Raw genomic sequence first — 18536 nt, forward strand, 5'->3', positions numbered from 1 at the left:
TCCCCAGCGCCAGCAACACCCATATCCTCCTCATCCTGGTGTACTTCAACACTGACATCTTCAATCTGACTATCAGGAACTGGACTGCGGGTGCTCCTTCCAGCACTTGCAGGGGGCATGCAAATAGTGGAAGGCGCATGCTCTTCACGTCCAGTGTTGGGAAGGTCAGGCATCGCAAACGACACAATTGGACTCTCCTTGTGGATTTGGGATTTCAAAGAACGCACAGTTCTTTGCGGTGCTTTTGCCAGCTTGAGTCTTTTCAGTTTTCTAGCGAGAGGCTGAGTGCTTCCATCCTCATGTGAAGCTGAACCACTAGCCATGAACATAGGCCAGGGCCTCAGCCGTTCCTTGCCACTCCGTGTGGTAAATGGCATATTGGCAAGTTTACGCTTCTCCTCCGACAATTTTATTTTAGGTTTTGGAGTCCTTTTTTTTCTGATATTTGGTGTTTTGGATTTGACATGCTCTGTACTATGACATTGGGCATCGGCCTTGGCAGACGACGTTGCTGGCATTTCATCGTCTCGGCCATGACTAGTGGCAGCAGCTTCAGCACGAGGTGGAAGTGGATCTTGATCTTTCCCTAATTTTGGAACCTCAACTTTTTTGTTCTCCATATTTTATAGGCAGAACTAAAAGGCACCTCAGGTAAACAATGGAGATGGATGGATTGGATAGTTTACTAGTATACAATTATGGACGGACTGCCACGGTTAGGTGGTATAAAAAAACCACGGTTAGGTGGTATATATTATAATAATAATACAATTATGGATGGACGGACTGCCTGCCGACTGCCGACACAGAGGTAGCCACAGCCGTGAACTACCGCACTGTACACTGGTTGATAAAGAGATAGTAGTATACTCGTAACAATTAGGATGACACTATGACGGTATAAAGAATGAAAAAAAAACCACGGTTAGGTGGTAGGTATATAATAATAAATAATACAATTCTGGTCGGACGGACTGCCTGCCGTGTGCCGACACAGAGGTAGCCACAGCCGTGAACTACCGCACTGTACACTGGTTGATAAAGAGATAGTAGTATACTCGTAACAATTAGGATGACACTATGACGGTATAAAGAATGAAAAAAAAACCACGGTTAGGTGGTAGGTATATAATAATAAATAATACAATTCTGGTCGGACGGACTGCCTGCCGTGTGCCGACACAGAGGTAGCCACAGCCGTGAACTACCGCACTGTACACTGGTTGATAAAGAGATAGTAGTATACTCGTAACAATTAGGATGACACTATGACGGTATAAAGAATGAAAAAAAAACCACGGTTAGGTGGTAGGTATATAATAATAAATAATACAATTCTGGTCGGACGGACTGCCTGCCGTGTGCCGACACAGAGGTAGCCACAGCCGTGAACTACCGCACTGTACACTGGTTGATAAAGAGATAGTAGTATACTCGTAACAATTAGGATGACACTATGACGGTATAAAGAATGAAAAAAAAACCACGGTTAGGTGGTAGGTATATAATAATAAATAATACAATTCTGGTCGGACGGACTGCCTGCCGTGTGCCGACACAGAGGTAGCCACAGCCGTGAACTACCGCACTGTACACTGGTTGATAAAGAGATAGTAGTATACTCGTAACAATTAGGATGACACTATGACGGTATAAAGAATGAAAAAAAAACCACGGTTAGGTGGTAGGTATATAATAATAAATAATACAATTCTGGTCGGACGGACTGCCTGCCGTGTGCCGACACAGAGGTAGCCACAGCCGTGAACTACCGCACTGTACACTGGTTGATAAAGAGATAGTAGTATACTCGTAACAATTAGGATGACACTATGACGGTATAAAGAATGAAAAAAAAACCACGGTTAGGTGGTAGGTATATAATAATAAATAATACAATTCTGGTCGGACGGACTGCCTGCCGTGTGCCGACACAGAGGTAGCCACAGCCGTGAACTACCGCACTGTACACTGGTTGATAAAGAGATAGTAGTATACTCGTAACAATTAGGATGACACTATGACGGTATAAAGAATGAAAAAAAAACCACGGTTAGGTGGTAGGTATATAATAATAAATAATACAATTCTGGTCGGACGGACTGCCTGCCGTGTGCCGACACAGAGGTAGCCACAGCCGTGAACTACCGCACTGTACACTGGTTGATAAAGAGATAGTAGTATACTCGTAACAATTAGGATGACACTATGACGGTATAAAGAATGAAAAAAAAACCACGGTTAGGTGGTAGGTATATAATAATAAATAATACAATTCTGGTCGGACGGACTGCCTGCCGTGTGCCGACACAGAGGTAGCCACAGCCGTGAACTACCGCACTGTACTGTGTCTGCTGCTAATATAGACTGGTTGATATTTAAAGAGATATTAGTAGTATACAACAATACTATACTGGTGGTCAGGCACTGGTCACCACTCCTGCAGCAAAAGTGTGCACTGTTAATTAATATAATTGTACTCCTGGCTCCTGCTAACAACCTGCAGTGCTCCCCAGTCTCCCCCACAATTAATTATAAGCTTTTAATTTATACATTGATGACTGTGCAGCACACTGGGCTGAGCTGAGTGCACACAGACTGAGTCACACTGTGTGACTGACTGTGCTGTGTATCGTTTTTTTTTTCAGGCAGAGAACGGATATAGCAGAGAGAACTGAACGGATATATTATATTAAATAAAAGTTAACTAGCAACTGCACTGGTCACTGACTGTGGTAAACTAACTCTGTCTGCGACTCTGCACAATCTCTCTCTATCTAATCTATCTATCTCTATTCTAATGGAGAGGACGCCAGACACGTCCTCTCCCTATCAATCTCAATGCACGAGTGAAAATGGCGGCGACGCGCGGCTCCTTATATAGAATCCGAGTCTCGCGATAGAATCCGAGCCTCGCGAGAATCCGACAGCGTCATGATGACGTTCGGGCGCGCTCGGGTTAACCGAGCAAGGCGGGAAGATCCGAGTCGCTCGGACCCGTGGAAAAAAAAGTGAAGTTCGTGCGGGTTCGGATTCAAAGAAACCGAACCCGCTCATCTCTAGTGCTTTAGCTGGGTTAAGTGGTTCTTATCTGCTGTCAAATGCTAAACTAATCCTTCTTTCTTTCTTTACAGCAACTGAGCAGAGAAAAGGCTCATGAAAGAAAAATGTTTGAGCATTACGGCCATGAAAGAAGAATTTTCGATCATTATCATCCCCAATGCCCCCACTGATTAAAGTTTTCTTAAACAAACAATTATATTAAATTATCTTATTTAACAATTCTTCTGATATAGGCCCTCATTCCGAGTTGTTCGCTCGCTAGCTGCTTTTAGCAGCATTGCAAACGTTAGGCCGCCGCCCTCTGGGAGTGTATCTTAACTTAGCAGAATAGCGAACGAAAGATTAGCAGAACTGCTACTAAATAATTTGCTGCAGTCTCTGAGTAGCAACAGACCTACTCCTAGACTACGATCACCTCAGTCCGTTTAGTTCCTGTGTTCGGCCAGCCACTCCCCCGTTTCTCCAGCCACTCCCCCGTTTCTCCAGCCACTCCTGCGTTTTTACCTGGCACGCCTGCGTTTTTTAGCACACTCCCTGAAAATGGGCAGTTTCCGCCCAGAAACACCCACTTCCTGTCAATCACACTACGATCACTCGAGCGATGGAAAAACATCGCTCGAGCTTGTGTAAATCTACAAAGTCTTGTGTGAAAGTACTTAGCGCATGCGCGCTGCGTACCATGAGCATGCACATTTTTGCCATTCTTTTACTTAATTGCTGCACTGCGAAAATCGGCAACGAGCGATCAACTCGGAATGACCCCCATAGTTCTTGATTTACACTATGAAAACATTCTTAATTACTTTCATGGAGTTGTATATTTTTATTAAACTAACATCCTGTCAGCCACTGCAGTGCCACTCTGTTTCCTAGATGTGCCATGTTTGAAGTTGAACTGCCATGTGTTTGGGCCACCCACTGATATATCTTAGCTTAGTTAGCCACCTAGTTTGGTGAAACCTTTTCACCTAAACTAGACAAAAAATGATATTGTGAGCTGTGAGATAGTCAAACTTGACTGGAAATGCCTGGCAATTAATGTTATTGTGGTTAATAATACTGTAGGATTAAAAAAGGTCCAAATTATGTGATTTTAGCTATTTTTATAAATGTTAAAAAAAAATACAGATCCATAACCAAAACATGTAAGGGCAGTTTTGGCAAAACCAAAACATAACGTTAATACAGATTCAAAACATGGGGGTTGGTGCACATCTCTAGTGTACATTTGGCTCCGATACTAGCCAGTGCCTTACTGGAAATTATGGGATGTAAACATGTTTCTGCATATATGTTGAAAATGAAAAAGCATTGTTTTCGAAGTGATGCTTTTAAAAATGTAAAATAAATGTATGATTAGGGCTAGCAATAAATTGAGTATATTGTAGCTAGCCAACAAAAGGCTACTAAAGCACCCCGTTCGCTGAAAAGTTATATAAATTGTCAATGGCTTAATGATGCCCCATTTTATGCCCTCACATTTTATTAAATAACCCTAAGTTTCCAAAAACAATTGGTTCATTTGTTGGAATGAGAACACAAACAATAACCAGTTGGCATTCCACTTATTTATAAAAAAATATAACGTTGATTATCTTACTCATGTCAGAAAACCAAATAAGAAACAAATGCTTGTTACATAACTACAAATGGGTTGAGTATGATTTGCCAGCGTTTGGGATCCCGCCTGTAATAATACCGACGCCGGGATCCTGATAAATAATATACCGTCAGGGCTAAAAAAGGACTATTCTTCCCTCTCCCATATACCATAACCCTAACCCACCCTTCCTGTAGCCTAACTCTCTAACCTTCCACTATTAGTGCCTAAACCTAACCCCCCTCCCTGCAGCATAAACCTAACCCTCCCTCCCCTGCTGCCTAACCTTAACCCTCTGAACTGGTGCCTAACCCTAATAACCCCTCCCCGCAGCCTAACCCTAACATCTCCCGTGCCACAGCCTAATCTTAACTAGTGATGAGCGGGTTCGGTTTCTCGGAAACCGAACCCCCCCGAACTTCACCCTTTTTACATGGGTCCAAGGCATACTCAGATTCTCCCATATGGCTTGGTTAACCCGAGCGTGCCCGAACGTCATCATCCCGCTGTCGGATTCTCGCGAGATTCGGATTCTATATAAGCAGCCGCACGTCGCCGCCATTTTCACTCGTGCATTGGAAATGTTAGGGAGAGGACGTGGCTGGCGTCCTCTCCGTTTATTCATTGTTGAGTTGATACAAATATTTGTGCTTGCTTATATCATTGTGGGGACTGGGGACAGCTTTATATTAATATAGGAGGAGTACAGTGCAGAGTTTTGCTGATCAGTGACCACCAGTTTTATCCGTTTTCTGCCTGAAAAAAACGCTCCTTATCTGTGCTCAGTGTGCTGCATATATCTGTGCTCACACTGCTTAATTGTGGGGACTGGGGAGCAGCTGTATTATATAGCAGGAGTACAGTGTAGAGTTTTGCTGACAGTAACCACCAGTATACGTTGTCTGCCTTTAAAACACTCCATATCTGTGCTCAGTGTGCTGCTTTATTTTGGGGACTGGGGAACACCAGTATAATATATATATAGGAGGAGTACAGTGCAGAGTTTTGCTGACCAGTGACCACCAGTATATAATATATAACATTACGGTACAGTAGGCCACTGCTGTACCTACCTCTGTGTCGTCAAGTATACTATCCACCTAGATTCTATACCTGTGGTGCATTTTAGTTTTGCAGTTTGCTGACACAGTGTCCACCAGTATATATAGCAGTACGGTACGGAAGGCCACTGCTGTACCTACCTCTGTGTCGTCAAGTATACTATCCATCTAGATTCTATACCTGTGGTGCATTTTAGTTTTGCAGTTTGCTGACACAGTGACCACCAGTATATATAGCAGTACGGTACGGAAGGCCACTGCTGTACCTACCTCTGTGTCGTCAAGTATACTATCCATCTAGATTCTATACCTGTGGTGCATTTTAGTTTTGTAGTTTGCTGACACAGTGACCACCAGTATATATAGCAGTACGGAAGGCCACTGCTGTACCTACCTCTGTGTCGTCAAGTATACTATCCATCTACATTCTATACCTGTGGTACGACCTTGGTGCGCCTCTTTTTTTCTTTGCATCATGTGCTGTTTGGGGACAATTTTTTAGAAGTGCCATCCTGCCTGACACTGCAGTGCCACTCCTAGATGGGCCAGGTGTTTGTGTCAGCCACTTGTGTCGCTTAGCTTAGTCACACAGCGACCTTGGTGCGCCTCTTTTTTTCTTTGCATCATGTGCTGTTTGGGGACAATTTTTTTGAAGTGCCATCCTGCCTGACACTGCAGTGCCACTCCTAGATGGGCCAAGTGTTTGTGTCGGCCACTTGTGTCGCTTAGCTTAGTCACACAGCGACCTTGGTGCGCCTCTTTTTTTCTTTGCATCATGTGCTGTTTTTTGGGACAATTTTTTTGAAGTGCCATCCTGCCTGACACTGCAGTGCCACTCCTAGATGGGCCAGGTGTTTGTGTCGGCCACTTGTGTCGCTTAGCTTAGCCATCCAGCGACCTTGGTGCACCTCTTTTTTTCTTTGCATCATGTGCTGTTGGGGACAATTTTTTTTAAGTGCCATCCTGCCTGACACTGCAGTGCCACTCCAAGATGGGCCAGGTGTTTGTGTCGGCCACTTGTGTCGCTTAGCTTAGTCACACAGCGCCCTTGGTGCACCTCTTTTTTTCTTTGCATCATGTGCTGTTTGGGGACAATTTTTTTGAAGTGCCATCCTGCCTGACACTGCAGTGCCACTCCTAGATGGGCCAGGTGTTTGTGTCGGCCACTTGTGTCGCTTAGCTTAGCCATCCAGCGACCTTGGTGCACCTCTTTTTTCTTTGCATCATGTGCCGTTTGGGGACAATTTTTTTGAAGTGCCATCCTGTCTGACACTGCAGTGCCACTCCTAGATGGGCCAGGTGTTTGTGTTGGCCACTTGGGTCGCTTAGCTTAGTCACACAGCTACCTCATTGCGCCTCTTTTTTTCTTTGCATCATGTGCTGTTTGGGGACTATTTTTTTGAAGTGCCATCCTGTCTGACACTGCAGTGCCACTCCTAGATGGGCCAGGTGTTTGTGTCGGCCACTTGGGTCGCTTAGCTTAGTCATCCAGCGACCTCGGTTCAAATTTTAGGACTGAAAATAATACTGTGAGGTGTTCAGAATAGACTGAAAATGAGTGGAAATTATGGTTATTGAGGTTAATAATACTATGGGATCAAAATTACCCCAAAATTCTATGATTTAAGCTGTTTTTGAGGGGTTTTTGTAAAAAAACACCCCAATCCAAAACACACCCGAATCCGATAAATTTTCAGGGAGGTTTTGCCAAAACGCATCCGAATCCAAAACACGGCCGCGGAACCGAATCCAAAACCAAAACACAAAACCCGAAAAATGTCCGGCGCACATCACTAATCTTAACCTACCCAGGTGGCACCTAAACTAACACACACCACCGGTCCTAAACTTAATACGCGCTATACTTACTATGGTCAGGATGCCAGCTGTCAGGATTCTGTGTTCTGTGTTCTGACCTTTTTGGAATTCTGACATTGGCATTCTGATGGGTGTCAGGATTCAGGCATCGGTATTCCGACTGGTGGGATTCTGACAGCTGGCATATTAACCAGATCCCCTACAAATTAATATGTCATCTTTAGAAGTAATATTTGTTTATATGAAAAATCAAAATACTATTGAACTGAAGCATTTTAATAGGGAGACACATATGTTAGAAAAACTTTATCAAGCTACCTAATACCAATACAGTATATAAAGTCAAGAGGAATTTGCAGTAAATCAAATGCTATTTACAGCACAGTTTAAAATGTAAACACTGGAAAATGCTTATGAAAGATTTTGCGTTTGTGATAGTATAATATTACAAATAAAAATAGGGTGAGAAGTGGGACTTGATTTGTTTGTGTTCCTGGACTTGGGTCAAAGCATGTTTGTGGTGAGAAAGCTACGTGAAGAAAGCTTGGCAACTTGATAAAGTTTCTGCGCATGTGCAGGAGTCAGAGACACTACTTGCATAATGGTTGATGCTGTAAGCAAAAAGTCTAGAGGGATTAGAAACTGGACTCCGTGTTGGCACCAAATAGTGTGAGCTGGAAAGATACTGTGATACAGGAGCCAGACACTATATACAGTAGGTACTGAAGATCAGGGAACTGAACTGAGACTGCAGTATAATGGATGGTGCCAGACAGGTACTGGAGATTACAGAGCTGTGGCTGGACTCTGGAGTGGTATAGGTAGTTTGTAACTGAATAGCGGATAGATGTCAACGGTACTGATACAGAACTGGTACCGGTGATCTTTGGCTAGCCACTGGACTGGAATTCATGGTGCTTTGGTTTGACACTGGGAAAGTTCAGTGAGCCTCAATCTGAACTCTGGACTAGTATCGATGGAAATTAGGTTGGACACCGGGCTGGACCGAAGAGACTCTGGCTGGACACCAGGTTGATGTTGGTTAGGTTTTAAAAGGACACTGGGCTTGCACTGATGAGACTTTAACTGGACACAGGCTGGTACCAATGAGGCTTTAGCTGGACACCAGGCTATCAGTGATGTGCGGTGAGGTGAGGCAGGTGAGACAGATCCTTTCCTGTTCTACTAATGTATACGCCAGAGATTTTTATACACTATACAAAGTATATGAAAAATGCAAAGAATATATTAGAAATATCTTCTTTGTATTATTCTAATCATTGCTATAATAAAAACTCATGAGAAAAAAGTTTATGACAGGTAAGGCAATGCCTTCCCTGCCTATCTTTTTTGCACATTTCTGATCAAAACTCACCAAATTTCCATCAGTAGATACTGCTGCATCTTTGTATAATGCCCACATGAACCCTTTGGCTCATATATTCTGTGTAAATCTGGCTCTGGTACTACACAGTGCCTCCTGAGCCATTTACCTCACTGCACATCCCTGCAGGCTGGTATCAGTGAGGCTTTAGCTGGACACCAGGCATGTACAAGTTAGGCTTTAGCTGGACACTGAGCTGGTTCCTTGTGAGGATTTAACTGGACAATGGGCTGGTACAGGTGAGGTTTTCACTGGACAACAGGCTTATCGGGTGAGGCTTTAGATGAGCACTGTGCTGGTACCAGAGAGACTTTAACTGGATACTGGGCTGGTACCAGTGAGGATTTAGCTGGACATCAGGCTGGTAGCAGTGAGGTCTGAACTGAACTGAACAGGAATCTCCAGTGAGAATCTCAGAAGAAACACATTGAGGTGTGTTGGTACTGAACTCAACTGAGAGCTGTGAAACTTGTTGCACTGGCAGCTTGCCAACTCAACAGGGAGTTCCATTATAGGGACTTCAGGAAGCAAATTGGACAGGAGGACTGGGACTGATTCCCCATTGGTGGTGTAATAGCCAGCTGATGATCTAACCAAACATGGTGGCACACATACTCCAGGGCCAATGGGAGACTCTGCACATGGAATGCAAGGCATGTCTGCAACATCAGCATGCAAATGCCAGTGGGGTCAAGAAGAGTGAACCGCCACAGGCAGAGACACAGAGGACAAGGTACCCACAGCAGCCACAGCAACAACAGAGACCAGTTGCTGGCAGACCCTTGGCACACTGCGGAAAAGTGCCAGCAGTGTCCGAACAGTTAAGCAGTGGGGTCTGCATCTGGGGTCTCTGGGAGCTGTGACAATACCCCCCTTTTGCAAGCAGCCTATGGACACTTCCCGAGTTTGTGTGGAGGCTTGGAATGGAAGACCCAAATTAAATATGGAGTATGAACATTAAAAACTCTTTCTTCTGGACCATATCTCTCCCAGTAATTTAAATGTTGAAGACATCCACAGTGACAACATGTAAAATGTTCTCAACTTCAAATTCCACCCCATATTGAGTATGCACTTTAGAACCCCTGGTAAGCATGGTTCAGAATTTGTTCAAAATCAAAGCTCTCAGAAGGGAGATGTGAAAAGAATTTGTTATACTAAAATAGGTTGGAAGTTGCAGTTTGTAAGCCACAGGGTTAATGACTTTCACTTTGAGAAAGGGGCCAATGAAGTGTGGCTCAAACTTCATTGATGGAGTCCAAAGTCTCAGATTATGTGTTTATAGCCACACTTTATCCCCTGGCTTTAAGCTGGGAACAGCTCGCTAATTCGATAAATGAAAATCTTGTACCATGTTGATGACCTTAACAAGGTAGAAAGTATCTCCTTCGAGTTCGTACTGAAGCGTTGGAGAGAGGAATTAGCTGCTGGGACGTCAAAGACTGGTTACAACTGAAAATGTAGAGGATGGAGTTGGTAAAATGTCATAAATGGCGTAGAATTCATATTATAGCAATTATTGTGGGTTAATTTGGCCCAGCGCAATAGTTCAATAAAATCATCTTGAAACGAAGAGACAAATAGTTATAAGAAAGTATTGAGGTCCTAGTTCACACATTCATTTGCCTGTTGGTCTGTGGATGGTAAACCGAAGAGAATTTCAATTTTATTTGCAGTAAAGAACAGAGAGACCTCCAGAACTTTGCTACAAACTGTATCGTTCAGTCAGAGATGATTTCAGTGGGAAGACTATGGAGCCTAAAGATGTCACGGATAACTAAATGAGGAGCTGATGGAAGGCCATTGAGTAGGATGAAATGGTCCATCTTTGAAATCGGTCCACGATAACCCAGGTGGTGTTATAACTTTTAGATGGTGGAAGATCGGTGATAAAGTTTATTGATTGATGAGACCAAGGACAATGTGGAACAGAAAGTGGTTGTATCTGTCTGGCAGGAGACTGATGAGAAATGTTATGCTGAGGATATCCTACACAGGAAGATACAAAATCTCAAACATCAGATTTTAATGTGGACCACCAATAGGACCGCTGAATGAATTCTAAAGTTTTCTGGACTCCAGAGTGGCTTTAGAAAAGGGAAGCATGTGCCCATTGGAGAAGTTTCTTCTGAAGATGAGGACCTACAAATACCATTCCATGAAGAGGAGATACATTCACAGTGGCAATAGCTGCAGGATCGAGAATTGGAGATTTCTGTGAGATTAAGGAATCATCTTCTGAATACATGCGCTGGACAAACTTACACAACCTCGCACATTTAAATGTGTAAGTTTGTCCCGGACTCGCACATTTTAATGTGCAAGTTTGTCCCGCAACTCGCACAGTGTATAGGTTGCAAGTTTTCAGGTAAAAACGTAACTCGCATGTGACTTCTCACAAGATTTCACACTAGGAAGCATGTGATTTTTTTAGACCAAATGGAATGTGAGTTTTAGTATGCGAGTTGCACAGTTTAAGAAAAAGTCTCCCATTGGCACTCAAAAGTCATCTGACTTCTACCTCACACATCTATATAAATCCCATCTCAGCCATTTTGCCCTTTGATTGGTTTATGTGGGAATATAGGAAGGAGAGGAGCTTTGTTCTGTGAGAGATTGTGAGTTATTATAGCATTCAGAGTTGTGATACAGCAGAGGATGGGGCAGGAGGAGGAGGAGGAGGTGATGGCTGTGGAGGAACAAGAGAAGAGGAAGGCTGAGGTAGAGGAGAGGGAGGCTGAGGAGAAGAGTGAGGAGGAGACTGAGGTGGAAAGTGAGGAGGAGACTGAGGTGGAAAGTGAGGAGGAGCCAGCTGCAGCTGCACCTGGCAATACAAGGTCAGGGCGGAATGTGCACTTCTCATTTGCTGAGAACGATATACTGGTCCATGCTGTGGTGCAGGTTTTTCCACATCTGCTAGGTGGGCAGGCACGCCACACCCTTCTGGCCACAAAGAAAGGTTTGTGGCTGAAGGTTATGGAGGGTGTCAATACATGGAGCTCCTGCCAGCAGGGCCTCAAATACATAAAGAAAGGTTTTGCCAGCATAAAGCCGGCTTAGAAAGTAAAGCTGGCAAAAGAGCACCAGAAGGAATTGCTTGCAGCACTACTGAAATATCATGCCTATGAAGTTCAACCTAGAAAGTAAACCAACAAATGTCTCCCTTTTAACTGTACCAACCTAAATCAGTGTTAAAAGTTCCTTAATTAAACTCTTCTGGAACAAATTAATGTAACTGAAAATTAAAATTTTTACAGTAATAATTTAAACTATTTTGCATGTTCTTTTTTTAAAATTTTGATTATATTAACAGTTTTAGTAATAAAAATTTTTCAAAGTAAAAAAGTAAATCCAAATAACTATTTTTTTTAAATTACTAAAATGTGTACACATATGTGGCAGTACCCCTGAAGAAGGGAATGCAGTCAATTTGCAGGTGGTCAGGATCCTGGCGTTCATGATACCGAAGCCGAACTCACGACAGCTGACAATGGCGCCAGCTGGATTCCCAGCGCACCAGGGCTATTTCCAGAGAGCCACCGATCTGCAAGGGGACTCATACCGCTCGCCCAGTTGCTGACATTGTGGCTGGCGGGATGCCGCTGTTGAGATATGGACAGCCGGCATCCCGTCCGCCGGTAATACATACCAAACCCTGAAGAAGTTTAGTTTGTAACTATAAATCATGCAAATGTGATGCCTTCAATCTGTTAAGTGTGAGCCATCCTAGCAGAGTAAGGGACATTTGCAAATGTGCGGAATTTACGTCCTAAAACAAAGTATTATTTTTGTAGGAAAATCCATTAGCACATAATGATGGCATTTAATATCCTATATAATGTGTATTTAACAATACTTATATGTATTATAAACCATTAAACACCACTGTTTTGTTTAATTTTTTGTTTCGTCAGCAGTAAAACAAAGGAGGAAGGTGCCAGTAAAAAAAGGCGGTGATCAACATCAGATGAGGAGGAAGCTGGTGAGTAATAAGCAGAAAAAACACACATTACAGCCATACCTCTGTAATATAGCTGTAATGTCACATAACATTTATTAAAAAAACAAAAACATGCTTACAGTACTTTGTAGTATTTTGATTTATTTAATGAAGGGCCTAATGAATGCACCTGTGCTCAAGCATGGATATCGTTAACACATGCATTGTTAGGTGTCCTAAATTACTTGTAACAGTATAGTAAAAACAGTGCATCTGTTTATTTACCAATATTTTTATCTTTTCAAGAAAATCTCATTTTAGAGTACAGTACCTCTGCCGGTTCTCAAAGTTGTTGGCCGGATGGCCTATTCAGAATCTGAGGAGGAGGATGAGGCCACAACCATAGCCATGGAGCCACCAGTCCCAGCCGAATCAACCCTGCAGCATCCAGCAAGTCTGGTGGAAGAAATCAGTTCACACCACAGCTTCTGCAAGCAGCAAATGGTCTTTATGCAGCCCCATACCATCCAAATCAAGACAATCAGCCAGCAGCTAATGAAGCTGAATAAGACCACCATAGTGGCTCATGGGAAGACAAACCCAGGCCTTCAAAAAGAACTGGTGGCCCAAAGGGCAGTCAGCGAAGGGGTATCATCATCACCCCCCAAGCTCTGCACCAAGCACCTCACAGACTGCCTTGCTGGTTACTCCTCAGAGGTATGGTGGACATACCCGGAGGGGGGGGGGTACCTAAAAGTGTAGGGATGGGAAGAGGCAATTCTGCCTAATGAATATTTTGCTGACTTTTATCACTTAACTTCATTTATTTATATCAATGTTAATATTTTTTTTATTAATTAATGAAGTTCAAATTTGTGTCTGTATTTCTTTTTAAAGTAAGTTATTAGCGATAGTTGCTTTGTCATTTTTGAAAATGTGTTTTTTATTTGTAGATTTACTGTAGGTACACTATTTAGGCAGTAGATTAATGTATTTGTTTTTTCTTACATTAACATATACTGTAGCTACACTATTGGGGGGTTTATTACAGGTAATCGGTTTATGTAATGGATTTTTTACACTTACATTGTAGGTACACTGTTTTAGGGGTTAAAATTATTTTAAATGGGTTTTTAAAGTTAGCTATACATTTAGAATGTTTATTGATTGAAAATATGGTTTTACAATGTATTTTAATTCCCCACCCCCCAAAAAAAAATTGTCACATACAATTTGTCTGTCTGGACCAGGTTTATTTTTTGTTTTATGTGCCAGTTTAGAACTAGCACCCTATTACACTAGACAAGTTGTATGTTTAAAATGGGAAAACAGTTGGATCAAAGTTTAAACTTTGCAAGTTCTGAAACATGCAAGTTTGCATGTACTCGCACACTGCTACAATTGGTTGACTTTTCAAAATGTGCAAGTTTAGCACAAAACTTGCACATTTTGAAAACTTGGACCCTGTTACATTTGGTCCCGTGGGTGGAAAGTCCATTTAAAATTAAAACTTAAGAAGAACATTGTCCACCGGGCCTGTCTCGGATTAAGACATTGAGCAGACTTCAAATATTCTAGCAGGTTCTTGTAGTCCATGAATACGGTTGTTGGGAACTTTGCTTCCATGAGTACATACCGACATTCTGAAAGAGCTAACTTAATAACAAGTAATTCTTGTTTGCCAATAGAGTAGTACCTTTTGGCCAGGAGAAACTTTTGAGAGAAGTACCTTCAGGGATGAGCTTTACCATCCTCAAATCTTTGGGAGAGAGCTGCCCTTACTCCATCAGTGGATGCATCTACTTCAAAAACTAATGGTTGGCTGACATAAAGTTGCCTTAAGACTGGAGCGATGATGAACTTTTGTTTCAGTAATTGAAGAATGGAATGAGCCACTTTAGAACATTGGATAGTGTCGGCACCTTTGCGTGTGAGTGCTGTGATGGTAGCCGCAAGCGTAGAGAAACCTTTAATGAACTTCCTATAGTATTTGGCGAAACCGAGAAATCTTTGAATGGCTTTCAATGAAGTAGGCAAGGACCAATTGAGAATTCCCTGTACCTTTTCCAGATCCATCTACAGACCTATTCCAGAGATGATGTACTCCAAGAAAGAAATGGACAGGATTTCAAAAATACATTTTCCAATTTACAATAAAGCTGATTGGAGCACAATCAACTTCTTTCACCTGCTGACAGTGAGTTTCCAGATTTAAAAATAAAATAAAATATTGTCTAGATAGACAACAATAGAATTGTAGAGGAGATTGCAGAAAATGTCACTTAATAATTGCTGGAACACTGCTGTAGCATTAAATATGCCAAAGGGCACTACCAGGTATTTATAGTGCCCATTCCTAGTGTTAAAGGCTATTTTCCATTCATTGCCAGCTCGATTCATGTTGAGATTATATGCTCCTCACAAATCCTCTCAAATTTTTGTTTGCCAATAGAGTAGTTTCCCTCGGCCGGGAGAAACTTTTGAAAGAAGTACCCCCAGGGATGAACTTTACCGTCCTCAAATCTTTGGGAGAGAGCTGCCCTTACTCCATCAACGGATGCATCTACTTCAAAAACAAATGGTCGGCTGACATAAGGTTGCTTTAAGACTGGAGCAATGATAAATTGATAAATGATGAGTAGAATTTGATTGGTTGCTATGGGCAGCATCTCCACTTCTATAAACCGGCACGTTGGTAAATATACCCCTTAATAATAGACATGTCAGTTAACACCTTTTGACTGATCTTGATTTGTGTAGATATTTACTAGGGATGCGCGGGTTCGGTTCTCTGAGAACCGAACTCCCCCAGACTTTAAGATCCGAGCCCAGATCCGAGTCAGGCTCGGTTTTTCGTGCCTAAGTCAGATCCAAAAACGAGGCAAAATGTCATCATCCTGTTGTTGGATCTCGTGGGTTTTGGATTCTATATATAGTCCCGGTGATAGGCGCCATATTAACTCTGGACTTGGAGAGTGCACAGTAAGGATGTGTTCCTTCTGTGCTGTATTCTGTGCTGTAATCAGATAGGCAAGTTAGGAAAGGGGGGCAGGAGACAGCAGAGGGGTTGCAGCAGGAGAGTTGAGTTAACCTGGGGTGCTGCTTGTGTAGGTGTGCTGTGAATGTCACTGTGTTAGGGCTCTGCATAGTAGACAGTGCACTACATATAGCATACTGTGGCTGTGTATAGGACCAGGTATTGTTCTCTGTCTATAAGGGGCTGTGTACTGCCTTAAACTACTGCTATATATCCTCTGTATGTGATCCAAAGCAAAAATATATTTCTATTGGTGCATCACTCAGTAACGACTACCAGTACTGCCATACACTACTGCTTCTGGATAATGGACTTCCTGTCAGACAGAAGCCAGGTGGTTAAAGCTGGGAAATTGTTGTCAAGCGTGTGCACGATCAGCACCGGGGCTCCCCAGGGATGTATACTCTCCCCCCTGCTCTTCTCCCTGTAGACCAATGACTGCTCCTCGGAGGAGCAATCGGTAAAAATCCTAAAATTTGATGATGACACCATCATCATTGGTCTAATCAGGGGTGGGGAGGAGTCTGCCTTCCAATGGGAGGTGGACCGGCTGGCCCTGTGGTGCGGCAACAACAACCTTGTTGTAGAAATAGTGGTGGACTTTAGAAGGAAACCAACTGTCATGCTCCCACTCATGATTGCCAGCAGCGCAGTCCCATTGGTGGACTTCTTCAAGTTCTTAGGCTCTAAAATCTCCTGAGACCTAAAATAGGGGTCCAACACCGATACTATCACAGGAAAGGCGCACCAGAGGCTGTTCTTCCTGAGGCAACTCAGGAAATTCAATGTCCCAGAAAAAATGCTGCTCCTCTTCTCTGCAATCGTTGAGTCAGTAGTAAGCTTCTTAATCATAGTCTGGTACAGCTCCATCAGCGAAAGAGAGATACTCAGGCTCCAAAGGGTGGTGAGGATGACAAAAAGATCATCGGAACCGACCTACCCTCTGTTCAGGACCTGTACTAATCCAGGCTCAAGAAATGCACAGAGAACATTTCAGGTGACCAGCTGCATCCAGGACAGGACCTGTTCAAACTGCTACCATCGGGCAGGCACTAGAGTACCATCCCGGCCAAGTCTACTAGTTGCTCAAAAAGCTTCTTTCCCAAAGCAGTCCACCAGCTGAACAAAGACTAGCATGCCCAAACAAATAAACTGATAAAGTAACACTACTCTGTGCCCATGGAATTATGTATATTGTGTGTTATATAATATGCTGTATGATGATATGCTATATGCCCCCCCTCTCATGTTGTTACTCAGCTGCTGCAAGGTAAACCAGAAGCAAATTCCTAGTATATGCAAGTATACCTGGCCAATAAAGCTGATTCTGATATATCCTGTGTGTGATCCAGAGCAAAAAATATATTTCTATTGGTGTGTCACTCAGTGATGACTACCAGTACTGCCGTAAACTACTGCTATATATCCTCTGTGTGTGATTCAGAGTAAAAAATATATTTCTATTGGTGTGTCACTCAGTGACAACTACCAGTACTACCGTACATTACTGCTATATATCCTCTGTGTGTGATCCAGAGCAAAATATATATTTCTATTGGTGCGTCACTCAGTGACGACAATACTACTGTACTCTACTGCTATAAATCCTCTGTGTGTGATCCAGAGCAAAATATATATTTCTATTGGTGCGTCTCTCAGTGACGACAACTAGTACTGCCGTACACTACTGCTATATATCTGTATGTGATCGAAAGCAAAAAATTTATTTCTAATGGTGCATCACTCTGGCTACTAGTACTGCGGCTGCCATACATTACTGCTATATATCCTCTGTGTGTGAACCAAAGCAAAAAATATATTTCTATTGGTGCATCACTCAGTGACGACTACCAGTGCTGCTGTACACTATTGCATTATATCCTCTGTGTGTGAGCCAGAGCAAAAAATATATTTTTATTGGTGCGTCACTCAGTGATGACTACCAGTACTGCCATATACTACTGCTATATATCCCCTTTGTGATCCAGAGCAAAAAATATATTTCTGTTGGTGCATCACTCAAAGATGACTACCAGTACTGTGGAACACTACTGCTATATATCTGTGTGTGATCCAAAGCAAAAAATGTATTTGGTGTGTCACTCAGTGACGACTACTAGTACTGCTGTACACTTCTGCTATATATCTGTGTGTGAGCCAAAGCAAAAAATATATTTCTATTGGTGCATCACTCTGACTACTATTACAGCGGGTGCCATACACTACTGCTATACAGTGTATCCTCTGTGTGTTATCCAGAGCAAAAAATATATTTCTATTGGTGCGTCACCCAGTGAATACTACCAGTACTGCCGTACACTACTGCTATATATCCTCTGTGTGTGATCCAGAGCAAAAAATATATTTCTAATGCTGCATCACTCAGTGACAACTACCTGTACTGCTGTACACTACTATCTGTGTGTGATCCAAAGCAAAAATTATATTTCTGTTGGTGCATCACTCAGTGACTACTAGTACTGCCGTACACTACTGCTATATATCCTCACTCAGTGCATGAGAAATGGAGGTAAAACAAATGAAAGATCAGGAACCACTTACTACTACTAGTGCTGAAACTGCTGCCAATAGTCATGACGACAACAGTGCAATTCTGTTAATGTCATCGGCTA

General features: G+C 42.6%; 2 long non-coding RNA genes across 2 annotated transcripts in view; one reads left to right on the forward strand and one right to left on the reverse strand.

The window, feature by feature from the left end:
• The window catches only part of LOC134928068 (uncharacterized), a 177168-nt gene extending 173947 nt beyond the window's left edge, over positions 1-3221 (forward strand). The window contains exon 3 of the long non-coding RNA XR_010177820.1: positions 3135-3221. This is a non-coding gene — a long non-coding RNA (uncharacterized LOC134928068). The remainder of the gene's footprint in view (positions 1-3134) is intronic.
• LOC134928067 (uncharacterized) overlaps positions 1-18536 on the reverse strand; it is a 284893-nt gene that overhangs the window by 94773 nt on the left and 171584 nt on the right. The gene's annotated exons all lie outside the window — the stretch shown is intronic.

Source organism: Pseudophryne corroboree, chromosome 5 (assembly GCF_028390025.1).
Source record: "Pseudophryne corroboree isolate aPseCor3 chromosome 5, aPseCor3.hap2, whole genome shotgun sequence".
Classification (NCBI taxonomy): Eukaryota; Metazoa; Chordata; class Amphibia; order Anura; family Myobatrachidae; genus Pseudophryne; species Pseudophryne corroboree.